A 16905-nucleotide genomic window follows, 5' to 3' on the forward strand; every position below is an offset into this window, starting at 1 on the left:
TCTATACAAGTCCCAGGGTCTGAATAAACCTACTTCATAAATACAGTATGTGCAACATCTTTTACATCTATAAGCTTTACATATACACAGCGTCTCAGCCGTAATCTTTCAGTAGCGAGTAGCATAATCTGTTAAGTATCCTGGAGATGTTTTCACCTCCTTTCATGCATTAACCCATCCCGCCTTTTTGCAATAATAAAGTAACATACGTATCACTCTCAACATTGATTGGCATCGTATTGTACATCATGACGGTGTTGCAAATGCTACTACGTAACGTTTTAAATTTGCGTTAACATTTCTGCAGTAACACTTGCAAATATCAAAATGCTCATCATTTAGTAGTGAGACTGTCTTACAAATTTTTCGTTGATACCCGAAGAGTGAACATGGCGAATAAAATTTGCGGCTATATATGTGCAAACTGATGGCCTCTTATGTATGCTAAATCCAAATAATTTAAAAATATAAGCTTACGGTGTGTCAACCACATATGGGTAACTCAGTGCATTGACATCTATAAAAATACATTATGATAGTTGCTCCTCAGGCGATTCGTGTTACATTTATGATAACAGTGAAATTACTGTTGACAATTTATTATTTTTGCAAGGGTAAAAATTAAAAAAAGCATTAAAATACCATGCTATAGCATGGTAATCTTTGAAACATTGATACCAATATTGGAGAAATTATAAACAAAAGTGATTTGTATGATTTAAAATGATTTTTTAGTGAAAATTTTATTATGCCAAAATTAGCATCTCAGCATGCAATAAGGTCCAGAATGCTATGTGTCCGCTCTCTATCACATTACATAAATCCCTCCAGTAACTAACGAGTTATGTTCCCCTGCTGATGACAATGGAATTGTCCGCTGGTATACCTGCTGTTATAATGTGCAAATAATTGGAACACAATACGGGCAGTATTTCTGTTATTAGACTGTAATTTATTTTCTAATTTTAATATTTTGTACTGCTTTTAATTATATCAAATTGATTTTTACAGTATATCTGCACAATAATATTCAAATGGTAAAATACGATTTATATTTTACCCCAAATACAAAAAGTATAGTATCTTAAAGAACTGTTTAAATTTTTATCAGTTTCAAAGACTAGAAACCAGCTGTCATCGATACCAAATGTATTTTGACAATAACAAGACATTACAATCCATTGCAACTCAAGAAATGTTAATTATATTGATGTGTGTTTCTATTCAAATTATATTCAGTTGTGCCCCGTGTTTTATTTTCTGCAGAACATAGCGACGGTTGCGGCAGCATCAGCAGTACAACGAGCAGGAACAATCCACCCAGTTAGACGACTCGTCGTCTAAAAAGGAAAAAGCAAGAAAAAAATTGACGGCACTAAGTGCCTGATAGAATCACAGCGTCATACAGAAGATACATAAATTGGAATTGGTCTGTGTTTATGTGTGGATGTCATAAGTTCTTAAATAAACAGTGGACTTACTTCTGTTGGATTTTGCATAATTTCAAAGGTAAGATGAAATGATTTGGCATCCACCCTTGATTATTAATTTAGATTCATGCGTTCAACTGATGCCCCATGCATACGACAGTGGCGGCTACTATTGCGATAATAATTGTGAATTTGCTTACTGCTATTTAACTACTATTGCAGCAGCTTTAACGACATCGCGATAAGTGCAGTCTTTCTTCAGCCATGCTGTTATTATCATCCTAACCTGACAGAGGAGATGCTGAGTGGTGATAATTGTGTGATATTCTTTTTGAGTACGATACATCATCCGTGGGTTAATTACGACTGCAGGAATAAGCAGCCGCCAGGCTGTTTAAAACAATATTGTACAGGTATGCTTATTAATTGAAAAAAGGGATGCCCTTACTATCATGGTTGTGCTAGGATATATTCTTCATAATCAGTTTAATTTATATCAGTTTCGTGATGCAGTGATATTAACATGCAGTGACATTTGAAATCAAGAGATATTAAGAGATTGGTTTGAAATGTTTGATTGAAATGTTTAATGAGATTATCATTTGTAGGTGTGACCCATTGGATGGAAGGTGTTTATTATGACACAGTCTCGTGATTTAGTAATAGGCCATGTGCATCTCATACTCTATTAGTATTTAAGTACACTAATGTGAAGTTAATGTAATACAGATGACATAATTGGATAATATAATAGGATGGACCAATGCAAAGTGTATTTTTGGTCTTAATTTGATGTTATAGGTTGGGCAGCTAAACCACATGAATACTGTCTAGTGGTTATTGTTATCACCATCACAGTAGGAGTCAGGGAAAGGAGGAAAGGAATAAATAATAGAAGGAAAAGAAGGACTTTTAATGAATTAAAGCCTTAATGTACGATTTCCGTCAAATTTTAATTTTGTAATTTGCTATTCAAAATGTTGAAATAATATTAGTAATAACTGCCGGGAACGGTTGCTGTCCATTTTAAGTTGAAATAACAAGGTAAAGTGAAAGAAACCCCACTGGTTATTTTCACCATTAACATGCAGTTCTATGGGAGGACATATTATCATAATTTTGATAAAAAAATTATGATAATATTATGTCGAACTTTGCTCTGTTGACCTACAAAGACAACAAATTTGACCGATTCCATTTAGGTGCAAGTTGGGACATGTGTAAACATTACAAATATGCAAAAAAATCAGGTTTGAAAAAAAAACCCCAATTTCATATTATAAGATCGTACATTATGGCTTTAATTGATTGACTGAATGAACAAATAGAGGAAGGAAAGAAAGAATAAAAAAGAAAGGAAAACAAGGACTTTATTGGATTGATTGATTGATTGATTGGATGAATAAAAGACTGAATGAACAAAAAACTAAAGAACAACAAACTTATGAAGGAAAGAAAGAAAGAGAATTAAAAAAATAACTTATTTCAAAAGAGGTCATCAGCGTGATGGGTAAATCAATATATAATTACCTTCAAGTATAAAGGAAATCATGTGATTACCTAGAGACAGTGGTTAGAAAAATAAGATCATTAAGATGAAACAATGCTTTACCACTTTACTCCTTATAAACAGCCATATTTAAGGTTGACCTAAAAAACATCATAAACATGAGCTTTGATTTTGGTCGCTAGAGTCTCTGTAATCTTTTTTTTTTGCTCTTCACTTTTTCAAACCATATAGAAAAAATTGGGTCAACTTTTTTGGGGACAGTCATTCAGGGGAATAGGATTGTGTGACCCCGGTCAAAATATCCTGGGCATGCCACTGCACCGCGGCATGATTTGCACCCATGACATTGAAGGGAAATTCAACCATATTTATTTACCAGCTTTTACCCTCAAGATGACGAAAAGGCTGACGACCTCTATTCCAGAGTGCCGCAAGTGATAATAGCTCTTCAGTAAAAATAATGGTGACAATGGAATAAAACTGATGACAAGGACTTCCTTCTACCATAGATTTTATAAAGGAACCAATTTTACATGGGGTAATGTCTGACTTTTAAGAAAAAGTTTTTTTATGCCTCCACCATGAGGCATACTGGTTTTGCAATGTCCGTCCTACCATGCTTCCGTCCTTCTGTGCTTCCGTCCTTCCATGCATGACTTTCTTTATCATACTCAAAAACGGATTTTATTATAAGAAAGTTATCTAGTACATATAGGCTCCTTCACAGCCGGTTTCTATTGTGTATGTTTGCGAGTGAGCCACAAGCAGACTGGGTTGCCAGGGACTACCAGCACAAAGTATCTGTTTTTGACTATAACAATATAAATATGAGGTCTGGATTTGGCATGCTACCAGCTATACTGATAACATGACTAATTGGGAATCTGAACATAAACACTTTTTGTAAACTGATAATACTCTGTGCTTATTTATGGATGGAAACTTAGGAAAATGCTATCAATGAAATAATTAATATATTAAACATACATTTTGTTTTGTCAATGATGAAAATCACAAATGAAGTTTTTAGGACCTAAGTTTGCACAATTGCTGTATGAAAAAGGATATAAAGTTGTACCCCACCTGCTGATCCCTACTGGTAAGCTGTCAACAAGTGTGAATGGAAGTGTGACCACTAATTCAACAATATTCATCCTTGCTTGATGCAATGAGATTAACTGACCAGACAGGACCAATTGATGTGTGTATTGGGATTGACACTGGTCGGGGTGGTAAGTACCATTTGGGTATAGAGCAACTAGACAGTTAGTAGTCCTAACAATATAATCAACACATTCAGAAAATAAAGATTGGATTGAGCCCGGGATTGAGTATTCAGTCTTTTTGATTATAATGTGCTTGTAACTACCAGTAAACTATACATTGCGAATAAATAGGCACAATAAATATACATAAATACCAATATTTACCACCCGGTTAGTTGTGCCAAACACACAAAATTTGCAATGCAAAATTATGAAACATGATCTTCATCCATGGCATTGTCTTTTTTAAAGACATTTCTTGTTAACTATTGAACTTGAATGAGCTAGCCATAGTGTTTTATGCGTCATAAATAATCTCAATAGATTTGTTGCACAGCCATTTTACAAAGTTTCTTTTTCAAAACATTATGGTAAATTTCATCAGGAGCTTTTAAACAACATTAAAAAACATGTTTTTAAAAAACGTTTAAAAAACATGTTTTTTAACAACATTTAAAAAACATGTTTTTAAACAACATTTAAAAAACATGTTTTTAAACAACATTTAAACAACATTTTAGAAATATGTTTTAAAAAACATTTAAAACAAGATATATAGTTCAGAATATTAGCGTGAGAAATTTTGACGAATGCACTTAGGATTAATTTATTTGACCTTAATTGGCCATACAAGAGTATGTTGGTTAATCATTTCATTATTTTTGCATATGATTAATTAGCTATTACTGGACAGAATACAATACAATACAATAAATGGAATTTATATAGCGCCTTAGCATAAGTTTGAACAAAGCGCTTTACAATGATCTTAAAAGTACAACTTACACTACATCTTGGGCTACAATAAAATGTCCATCTTAATTAAAAATAAAGAACAAATGGGTTTTCAGATTAGATTTAAAAGTGGCCAGAGCTGGCACAGAATTGCAGAAGGCATTATCCCCATATGTTGTGCAAGTTCTATCACAGAAGGATATATAGTGATTATGAAAAAGCAATTGATTTGTTTAATCTTTTTGTCCTGCTGCGTTGAGTTGACAATATTCAATATTCAAGATGGCCAATTATCAAAGTAATAAATTACTTGGAAATTAATCGCATGTTATCTATACAATAGCGAGATTCACGCAATTTGCATTCATTACAAGAAGAGATATATCTCCTTGACTGCAAGAAGAAATAATTCTCCGAAGTGTTGATTTGACATGAAAACGTGTGTCACGTACAACATGCCAACAGCAATTTCATTACATGTGTAGAACGTACATCAGCAGTGTTGGAATTCAGCATTTTTTTATGCATAGCAAAATTTGCTTTCATTTCTTTTCTCTTGGTACATTCACATACTTCAGTGTGTAAGTCTATGGCATAAAAATGCTACTTAACTCCAAAATTGTGTAGCAAATTGATAAAATTGTGCAGTATTTTGCTACGCGATACCAGCTATTTCCAACGCTGCGTACATGGCCTATTTGTAATCATCCTTGAACAACAAATGTGTTGCAACATGACAAGATTTTTTTTGATGAAGAAGTATTAACGCCCATCAATTAAATTGCAATGGAGCATTACAAAATTGTTGATATAGATTCACACTTTCAGTCTTTCAGTCTGGGTGGAGGGAGGAGGATGTCTGGCTAAAGGCCACTGCTTTTTTGGTTGCCAAACCTGCGATTGGTAGAATGATTAGGCGACTTTTGATCTATTGTCCCAAAACTTGAAAACGCCTGCTGCAATTTTGTATCTTTTAGGCGACTTAGAAATTGAACGGAAAAATATCAATTTGAAACTCATTTCAATGAATTTTGCTACAAAGAGAACACATCTTGAAGTTGTTGAAGATGATTGTAGCCCGGATTGTGGGTGGATTTTTGGACATTATATTTTGGGCAGATTTGTGTTGATTTGTGCGACATTTCAAATGCGACACCCAAAAAATGGCTGATATTTTTTGGCAACCCTGCTAAAGGCTGCTATGCCTCTTGAGCACATTAGCTTATATTTTCAGTGTACACAGGTTTAAATTGGCTTAAATTTATGCAGGAGACATATCACTTCACAACAGGTAAAAATAAATCAATGTAAAGCAACGCTTATATTCCCGGGCTATAGACGAATCCAAATGCACGCATTCCTACACCTGACTAGCAGCCTTTAGTTGGGTAGCCATCGCTACAATGCACTCAAAATGTGAAATGATTCGGCCTTGGCGGAAATTTTAAACTGCATTCCATCACCCGTTTTACACCTTCCGCAAAAACACAGGTAGACAAAAGAATAACACAATACAGTTCCCTTCGACAAAACACACAGCATGGTCTATTCGTTGTTGAAGTGACATAATAATCGGATTAACTATACGCGGTATCTATGCATTGATGTACTTATAACAAAAGGACTATGTATATGAATAGATGCGACAGGATTACCTCATGAATTATCTCCATTATATATATTATTAGCTATTATTCTATTAACCCTCCTTGTCCTTGCATCTTCTCTAGGTGTTAGGCGGCTTTTATTTGCACAATCGGATGCTCAAAACACCAGGTTGGTGCTAGCGGCTACCCAAAGATGTCCGACCAAAGCCTGACCATGACTTGGCTACTTGGATTCGTCTATATTCGCTGTAGAAGTGATGTAATAAATTAGATTAACTACATATATAGCAATAAATGAATACAATTTTTGATTATATCGCCCTGCACTACATGCAGGTTGCACTCATCACCTGTGTTTGTCTGCAATCATAGTACCGCTCTTTTCAAAGATATTAAATCTTACAGGTGTGGGTGATCACCATGATACAGGTTGTATCAAAATGATTGGTACCCAACTACCAAGCAATCAGGTTTGTTGTCTAAGGAATCACATCACCTGCTTCATCCACATTCAAAATTAGATCCTGATAACACTATAGTTTATTGTTTAATGACCTTTTGGTGAATGTTAGGCTGCATTTTGATGTAGCAGTCTTATCCATGCCCTTTAGATATTGTAGTGTAGTGCAGGGCGATATAGTCAAAAATTCTTTTCATCTATTGCTATGGTAGCCTTACGTCACTTCTACAGCGAATAGTACACTAATATTTCAGTCATTTATAAATGAATAGATGAGTTGATACAGCAATATCAGATGTATCATTCTTGCTAGCGTATATTGTCAACCTGACTCTAGCACAGTACGTAAAGTGTGACCTACCAGATTGCAAGTTAATTTATTCATAGAAGTTTCGCTGATAATGTAAGAATTGACATCCGTACAGGAATGCTGACAAGCCTGAGATGACATCATGTCCATATCAAGTGTCACTGATGGCTGCCATATGCCTAGCTGGGTCTATATATCATGGCACCCAATGGCCCCTTGGCAAAATGCATGCCTCATTGAGATTCAGACACTTGTTACAATGTTGAGGGTGCAACCATGGGGGTGACAGGGGGCAGGTGTCCCTGCAGGAGAATATTTTCAGTTGATATCGGAATGGAAAGAATAACAACAGTCCCTAAATATATTTCTTTTTTTTTCATTATCTAGTCATGTGTACATGTACAGTATATTTCTTGAGTCCTCCTCCCTTCTCCATTAGACTACTTAGCATTAATATCATTGTCACACCTGTTAAATATTTCTACATGTGAGTTAAATATTTCTGTGTACGAGTTAACAACATCTCTTGTCCCAAGTCATGATATGAACTATTTTGTTTTCATGATATTATCAAACTGTTTTCTTTGCAAATTGTATGTATTGCAGGATAGTGGAGTTTGCCCAGGCATCAGTTGATGATACAGCCACGTTTCTCTGTTTGAAGTAGTCTGACCTCGGGTATACGTGACTCGCAAACGTAGGGATAGCATCGTGTGTAACAAGCGTTAGCAGCAACGGAACATCTGTGTTGTATTAGTTGGAATATTACGACTGTCAAGAGGGACAGGGATTATGTGACGGATTCCATCTTATTTGGATAATACATTGTCAGCCCCACCACGTGCATCAGTCGGTAAGTCTGCGTTTAACCGTGACTTTACTTCCCTTCGAGCCGACCCCAGGCGTTTTCAATTTTCCAACTCACATGGAATTTGTTCGTTAAATACTGTAATGACAATGCCATTATTCCATCAGAGCTATTCATCAGTGGGAAGCAGGGCAAAGGATTGGGTGCAGAATTAAAGACAGAAATGATATCCAAATGCAATTTTCAAATTAATCGGTGACGCAATGGTACCTGGCACATGAGATGCATATGCCTGACTTAAAAGGTAGATGTTATCTATGTTTTATTCAAGGTTAGGTAAAGAGTTCTAACTATTTCATGAATTTTTTTTTATCAAACATTACCTAAAATACAACGTGTTCAATTTGTATTCAACAAAAGTATGGAACATTTTCGGAAATTACTTTTAGTTCAGGAAATGAAATCTTGCTTCAGGAAGACACCATCAAGAAAAATAATGGAAGGAGGAAAAAAAAAAAGTTCAAGATCATGTTCAGAATTAATGGCAGTGTCATATCTAATGAAGATAAGTAACACAGTGAGATCCTAGCTGTGCCTGCTATTTTTCATAGTCTGTTTTTTACAATACATAATACTCTATGTAATTTTTTTGTACATTTATTTTTGTGAATTGGAGTGAGAGATACATTTTTGCGATTGTTATATTCATTATTGCCTCATCTTGCCCTATACTTGCAATACATTATGCATATATTTGTGAGGTGTTAATTTCGTGGATGCCACTCCAATCGTGGAATCCACGAAAATAAAACCCCAGAGAAAATTACCACTTATACAGTATAGAAAAGTGCATTTTAACCACGACTACAGTTTTAGTTGCCATGGATACATATCTTCATTAACGCTTTTTAACAATACGTTACCATAGCACTTTCATAAAATATTTATAAGAAAAATAAAGTAGCGGTTGAATTCAATTCAGTTCAAATAATTCATTTATGAAAGCGGGTCGGATGAGAGTATGACCTAGTGGTGTGTGCACTCAAATATTGAGACAAATAAAGCTGGCATACAAGAGGAATGGTGTGGGTTCTATAAGGGAGATTTCAGAGCCTGATATGAGGGGTGTGATTTCCTCTCCATGTGCTTAATTTTCACAGGAGGGTATAAACACCCAAAACTTTTTGTTTTCATATATTATATATTATTGGCCTCAGCTCAAGAACCTCAAGATCTGTGGATACATAAATGTGATTACTGGTTTTCTTTACTTTTCTTTACTCATTCCCGATCAATGGATATTAACCCAAAACGCCTAAGGGCTTTTTGGCGACGGGAAGGGAAGGAAGGGAGGAATAAAGAGAGAAAATGGAGAAAGAAGTAGTTTGTTCTGGGTGGATTCGAACCCGAGACCCCTCGCATGCCAAGCACTGGGTCAGGGACACTTTGCCACAGGTGTTGGGCTTCGCTGGGACAAGCTTTTTGACAAGAATTCCACCTTTTATATCTCGAGGAGGTTTCACTGTTGTCAAGATGAAGAAATTTATTGAGCTTTATGATAAATTCAGTTTTCACTTCTGATGATGTAGATGTATTTGTGTGGTGGATTTAGAAGTAAAAAAACAGTGAAAAAATTAAATTTACTAAATCAAGCGGGAATAACATGTAAAAAGAGCTAAAAAGTGAGCAATTTTACTAATGCGTGCGGGGGCTTTGAGACAAACTATTACATTAAGATGACCTAATGATAGATGTGCATGTTGTTTGTTTAGACATGTTTTTTCCTGCGTAATTTGCTGTTTTGTAAGAAACTCTGCCTTTTTTTACATAAATAAAAGACAACTAGGTGGGTCATGACTTTGCATTAACGTTGAGATGCATCTGAGAGGAAGTTGCTGCACCATTTTGCAAGGTCTAAAGTGGTTGCATCATAGAGATTTTTTGTAGGTGTTAATAATGGTTCAAAAGAAAGTTCAGAATATATACAATGTGGAATTCTATTTCTTGTTTACCTGTTGGGTATATTTACTAGTATCTTTGAAAAGTTAAGCTGAATTTATACTTGATTGGGATGCATGGCCTGTCGCTTTTATACTTATCACGGCGATAGCGATTGCAGACGACAATTAAAATATTCTAAATGCCATAAAATACATTTTGTAGAACATCCATTGCTGTCAATAATTAATTCATTGCTGAAAGTTAATAATTGAGAAAGGTAAATTAATTAGCAAAATAATAGATCAAGTTGGTTGTAAATGATTGGTTGATGCATTCATGTGTCAAGCAATATCGCTGGAAAGTTTTCTTCAACTCGCAAAAGCGACATCGTTTTTGCCTCAGCGATTGGTATCAATTGATCGGCTTGACGCTCTGAAAATGGAAGTAAACACGGAGTATGTGTGAGAATCACTTTTCTGCAAAAGCGATCACGTATAAATTCAGCTTAAAGGAGCAAGAAGGTAGCTTATTGGAGGAAAGGAAAGCAAACAGGCAGGGCCAGAGAGAGAAAGAGGAAGGTGGTTTACTAGAATGTTCACCGCAGTAGAAAAATGCTGCAGAAACTTTACTGCTTCTTCTGTCGAAACGTAGAACAAAAGAGTACTGACTTTGCCATGTTTTTGTGTATCTGTCACGGGGTTTGTCACTCATGGTAGGCAAATAGTGTACCTCAATATGATTTTGCCATGTGTCCAGCAAACTTTGCATCAAAGCATGTTGTGTGCATGTAACACATTGTGCCAAAATGATGCATTAAGGTGGTACTACACCCCCTGATAAATTCTGTGACTAATTTTGCATTTTTCTCAAAAATAACTTATACACTGGTAACAAAAGTCATGTTATATGGGCAAGGAATCTAATTACTTCACTGAAATTTCAGTGATTCAAAACAAGTGGTTCATTATATATGTTAAGAAATGAGGTACATTCTAGTGGTACCTCTTTTCTTATCATAAATAACGTACCGCTTGTCTTCAGTCACTGAAATTCCAGTGTAGTAATTGGATTCATTGCCCCTATAATATACATAACTTTTGTTACCAGTGTGTTATTATTTTTGAGAAAATGCAAAAATAGTCACAAATTTATCAAGGGGTGTAGTACCACCTAAGGACTGAATGCTCAAACCTTTAGAAAAATGCAAAAATAGTCACAAATTTATCAAGGGGTGTAGTACCACCTTAAGGACTGAATGCTCAAACCTTTACACAAGCTTAAAGATGTTAATTATTATTAGATTTCAGACACAGGATGCACACTACATGTATGTGCCCTCCATGAGCGACAAACAAAAATGGCGAATTCACAGCGATACACGCATGGCAATTTTGAACCGGTATTCTTTGTGTATTTCTCTTTGGTCGCAGCAGAAAAAAAACACGTAAGACGTCAAACTATATCTCAGCCTTGGCTTTTTTTTCACAATAAAAATCCTTCACATAAAATAATTGATGAAATAAAGCTTTCAGAAGTAAAGATTTGAAGGGCAGCATTTTTGTAAATGTATATTAATGGATTGTGGATAGTTTGTACCAGTCGTTTCTGTGGTGATCATCATTCTCTCGGTCGGACATCTGGGATTATTGTCCCCTTCGTCCCCTTTGCACAAGCGTGCGCATAGCAACCAGCTCGAGAAAGGGGAACTGCACATGCGCACATTGGGTTTACAAGGCTATTTCCCCTTTGTGACATCAGCCCGTCCAAGAGAATAAGTACATAGAGAAGGTCACTTAGGTGCAAACAAGCTGTAACAAAAAACAAAACCATGCTAGCAAGCTGTTCATCCTGTTATGCAATGATAAATGTGGACTTTATGATACTTGTTTTTTTTTTTTTTTTTGAGAATGTTTACATATGGCGTCGAACAACATGGACAAATTATAATTTGGAGACATCATCATGATTGATGAAGACAACATGAATTTGTGCTTACACAAGGAAGAAAAATAGCTATTCTTCTGTCCAATGGACTGTTGAAGTAGACTCAGGCAGTTGGAGCATATTTTATTATTATTTTTGACTCATTCCCAGACACTATACTTGATTGTTGTTAAGTATTGTTAGGGCTTTTGGGAAAAAAATGTGTATCTTCAGTACGAAAGGTCCACATTTTCAAATGATGGTCTGCTTTTCCTCCCAGCTACATACACTTTAAGTTCATATCAATTTATTTATACAGTTTAGTTCGAGGACTGTTAACTATCAAAAATATCAGTTTTGAATAATTTGCCATAAAATTTGTATTTATATCGCAAATTTTAAATTATTTGATATCAGAAGGACATGTGCTCTCAGGTCCCACAAAATGTTGTGCAAAGGTCACTATCCGATCCCTTAATAGCAATCTAACACAGAAATCTTCCCTCATCTATAACTCTCTTTCTCTGACAGGGTAATAATGAAACTGGTTGGGTAGAGATTTAAAGACATTACTGATGTATTCATTAAGGGGGTACTACACCCCTCGATAAATTTGTGTCTATTTTTGCATTTTCTCAAAAACTGATAACACAGTGGTAACAAAACTTATGTATATTATAGGGGCAAGGAATCCAATTACTACACTGGAATTTCAGTGACCCAAGACAAGCGGTTAGTTATTTATGATTAGAAATAAGGTACCGCTATGATGTACCTCATTTCCTATCATATATACTGAACTGCTTGTCTTGAGTCACTGAAATTTCAGTGTACACATGTATAGTAATTGGATTCCTTGCCCCAATAATATACATAACTTTTGTTACCAGTGTGTTATTATTTTTTTGAGAAAAATGCTAAAATAGTCACAAATTTACCACAGGAGTGTAGTACCCCCTTAAACAGCTGATAAAACAATAGATCAATAGACCCAAAGGATGTATTTCAGCAGTTTGTATTCAATTGTTTCCATGAAAATGATACACCTACACAAAATAAGTGATACCCCTGCAAACATTTTCTGGGTAAAAGGGAAGCCATTTGTTATAGAAAAAAAGGAGAATATAACATTTGTATAATTGAAGACCGAATTAAAAAGACTAGTTCGCATTTGTCGTCCTGTCAACCAGACCAAAAGTGCCATACTGTGCAGGTCAGCAAGCCATCATGCCGTGCCTTTCCCCTAACGTCAGATGCAAACTAGTCTTTTTAATTTGGTCTTCAATTATAGTGTAGAAATTTGATAATGAAACATGGAATCCAAGATGTTTGTGCAAAAAGGGAAATGAAATTTTTCAGTGATTTTGAGGAGTATATATGGAAGTTTTTGTTTGTTTGTTTTTGTCAAGAAACTTCCTGCCCCTCCCCCAAAAATTTGATCGTCTTATTAGGTAGCAAAAGGAAAAATGTAGTTTTTTCTATCAAAAAGTAAAACAATGGTTATACTTAACCCCCTGGACACCATGCACTGATCATCTACATGTAACAGCATTTTGGATTGGTTGATAACTTGAAATGCTCATTTCAATTGCCAACTATGACTAGGCTTTAAGATGGTCAAACTTGCAATTGCAGATGATTAATACCCTCCTTGATTGGTTCAAAATTGGACACAATATTCATTTTGGCCAATTGGCAGGTAGTTCTCGTGGTTTTAAGAGAGATTGAAACAAAAGTGTAAATATTCGCATCCATGGAAATCTTTCTGTATACCACATGAAGCCAATTGATGCTGCACATCAAACTTAAACTAGTCTTGGGCAAATTTGTTGGAAAATAATGACTGGTGTGGTTTGATGATGGCCTAACCTACATGTTGTGTATACATATGAACTAGAAGAGTTGAGACCTCCAGGGTATGTAGCTCATGACAAAAACTAAACAGGTTTCAAAAGTGGGTCTCTACATGTTTGCTGTGTAAGGTAGCTGTGTAAATGTCAGTTTCATACATGTAGTAGGTTGGGGGAGGGGAATATAGTCTTCATGTAAAAAAGAAAATCGGCAAATTGGGACATTATTGGGGTGATATTTTAACAAGAATTGAAAATAGATGTAAAGGTTCTGAAAGTCTGCAAAGTACTTTTTCCCTTTAGGCTAAAGGCACCTGCTTTAGTTATCTGACTGATTCTGTAGTTTACTTCAAAAAGTCTGACTCTCTGGGTCTGCCACATTATTACAATCAAGTAAGGATTAGAATTCAAGTTGCTTCCAAAATGTGACCCGGCAGCACAAATGAGCCGTAAATTCCCTAAATTGTATTCTGAGTTACGGTGTAAAATGTGTACGAAGGTTGTATTCATCGGTAACTTAAGCTGACCCGACATCTGTCTCATTTTGATAGTCAAAAACTAATTAATAATCCTATTGTTGAAGTGGATAATAAGCTTCTACCTTAGATGGCTATAGAACTTTTAATAGCTCTGGTCTTTGTTTGCTTTTGCTAAATCCTGTTCAAGTGGTGGGTTACCAGGCATTGTATTTTGTACAGGTATGCATAACCAACAATTAACAATGAGAGAACTTTCTTAAACCTTGTTGACTTGGGGATGATGTGAAATGACCGCCAATTATGACTGTTTGATATTTATTGCCAGTAATGTGGAAAAAGAGACACATGTAAAAACATAAAAAGCTATAATTTTGTTGAAGGAGCAAAGTTTAACAAACCATATCCCCGCTTCTGGATATCGTTTGAAGTCAAATGATATACCATTTTTAAGTTTATGATGTTTATTTTTAAACACAAAATTGACCGGGGAGGAATTTACGGCTCATTCGCCGTGAACGGTCACAAAATAGTTTGTCTTTTTTTGCGGGCTTTAAGCGTGTGTATTACGCATTACCATACACACATCTGTAATTGACCATTTTCTGATAACACTTTTGACCCCATGCGGTACACTTCCGGGGCATGCATGATGTTTTTCCCGGGCGTTGCCATGTCCTTGTTGTGGCAATGTGGTTTTGGCCAATAAGTGCGGTCCTCTGTAGGCGCTAGGTCACACAGATTACGGCATCAGCAGAAATAGACCCTATTTGGGACAACCTGCTGATGCCAAGGGGGCTGCACTACATCGTAACATCCTATGACGTCAGTCTGTCAATCATATGACGTCATCAGTGAAGGTTATCCCAATCGTAGACAAGATACCATCACAGCATCACCATCTGCTGAAGACGCTTAGTCGAACTAGTGAAAACGCTCCAGGTGAGCGAAAATAGTGTAGTCAGTAGCGTAGGCAGCGGGGGGGGGCAGGGGGGCAGAGCCTGACAAAAAATGAAAGAAAAGTGCCCTCTTACAAAAAAATGAAAGAGAAAATCAGGAGGGCAAAGGAAAAGAAAAGGGCAAGGAGCCCTTTTCTAGCGAAATTCAGGGCCAAAATAGTGTAAATACAAACATTTTCCGCGCTATGCGCACACATTGTGACAATAAAGACCTTTTTTAGCCGGATAATGGGCGAAAATAGTGTAAAATACCATTTTTTTTGCGCTACTCGTGCACATCATCCCAATAAGGCCCTTTTCGGGAAGCTCGAAGACATTCATACAGTCTCTATGTAGGCCTATTGTATGATGCAACTGCAATTTTTTTCGTCTGTGCTCCCAAAATTTTATTTTGCCCCCCTGACCAAGAAAGCTGGCTACGCCCCTGAGTTGAAGTTAAACTCTTTAATCAAAAAGAGAGTGGTTAGGTTTGCGTAAAAGAATATCAAACAAAAAATACAAAAGGGAAATGAAGCAGACAGTCCTATAGATCAGAAAATGAAATCAATATAATACACAATAAGATCAAAAGTAAGGGAAAAATGAAAATCAAACAAGCTGCATGTAAAAATTAGGAAAGCAATATAAAAAGATTTGAATAAAGAATGAGATGAGATTTATGAAGGGAAATAAAGTAGACAGTCCATAGAATTAGAAAAAGAAAAAAAATATTTAAAAATTGGATACAAAAATATCAGGGGCAACAAGCACAAGACGAACTAATGTCACATGCTGTTTCCATGATGATATTCATTGCTAGATTAACCCCATGAGAACTACCTGCCTATTGGTCAAAAAGGAGTTTTCATTATCATTTGGACCAATCAGCAACATGTATTGTTAGAATAATTTCACCATGCAAAAAAATGGGGTGAATTATTTGCAAACCTCCATTCTGATTGGTGATTAAAATGAAGATATCATGTAATTGACCAATCAGAGGCAATGTTAGATCGGCAGGGGGCTAAAGCATGGTTTTATAATATCGCAGGTTCTGGCTATAATTCCTGTTGTGTACTTTATGAATAAGCATGAACCACAGGTCCTTGCAATATTCATAAGGTGCAGTAACTTGACAACACGTCACTCTGTCTGTCGTATGCATAGCAAGCTTGTAGTGGGCGTTTGATTTACATGCACAGTACCTCAAGTTAAAGCTGTAGTTTTACAGGCAAAACCACTACTCTATTCTGCACGTACGCTATTTGGGACTGGTAAAAAATGCATAATACGGATCGGTTTAGACTCAAATTTCATTTAAGGAAATATAAATGGAGTTTGTAAAAAAATAATGTACAATCTTAGTAGGAGTGTTGCAGTTTATAACGGGAGACTTGCCTACAGGTTGCCTACTTTACAAGTGGGAATTTTCCCGCTTCATTTATTTTTTCGCTTTTGTATGTATTCTTTTTGTGTATAGTTCAATGTACAATGCTTAGAATCGTGAATTTACAAAAAGAAGCGAAACTTTTCAAAAGTGGAAAAGCGCAAAAAATTACACACACAAAAATTTATACTTTTAAAGTCTTTCATGTGTACACTTGCAATGTTACATACTTCAGCTGGATTTTTTCCTGTAAAATTTAAATTAC

The 16905-nt window shown here is 35.7% G+C and overlaps 1 protein-coding gene across 1 annotated transcript in view; it reads left to right on the top strand.

The window, feature by feature from the left end:
• Positions 1-16905, top strand: part of LOC140158958 (NACHT domain- and WD repeat-containing protein 1-like) — a 250273-nt gene that overhangs the window by 22281 nt on the left and 211087 nt on the right. The window contains 2 exon segments of the mRNA XM_072182251.1: positions 1267-1509; positions 7924-8170. The gene's annotated coding sequence lies outside the window, so the exon portion shown is untranslated.

This window comes from Amphiura filiformis, chromosome 8, assembly GCF_039555335.1.
Source record: "Amphiura filiformis chromosome 8, Afil_fr2py, whole genome shotgun sequence".
NCBI classification, from domain to species: domain Eukaryota; kingdom Metazoa; phylum Echinodermata; class Ophiuroidea; order Amphilepidida; family Amphiuridae; genus Amphiura; species Amphiura filiformis.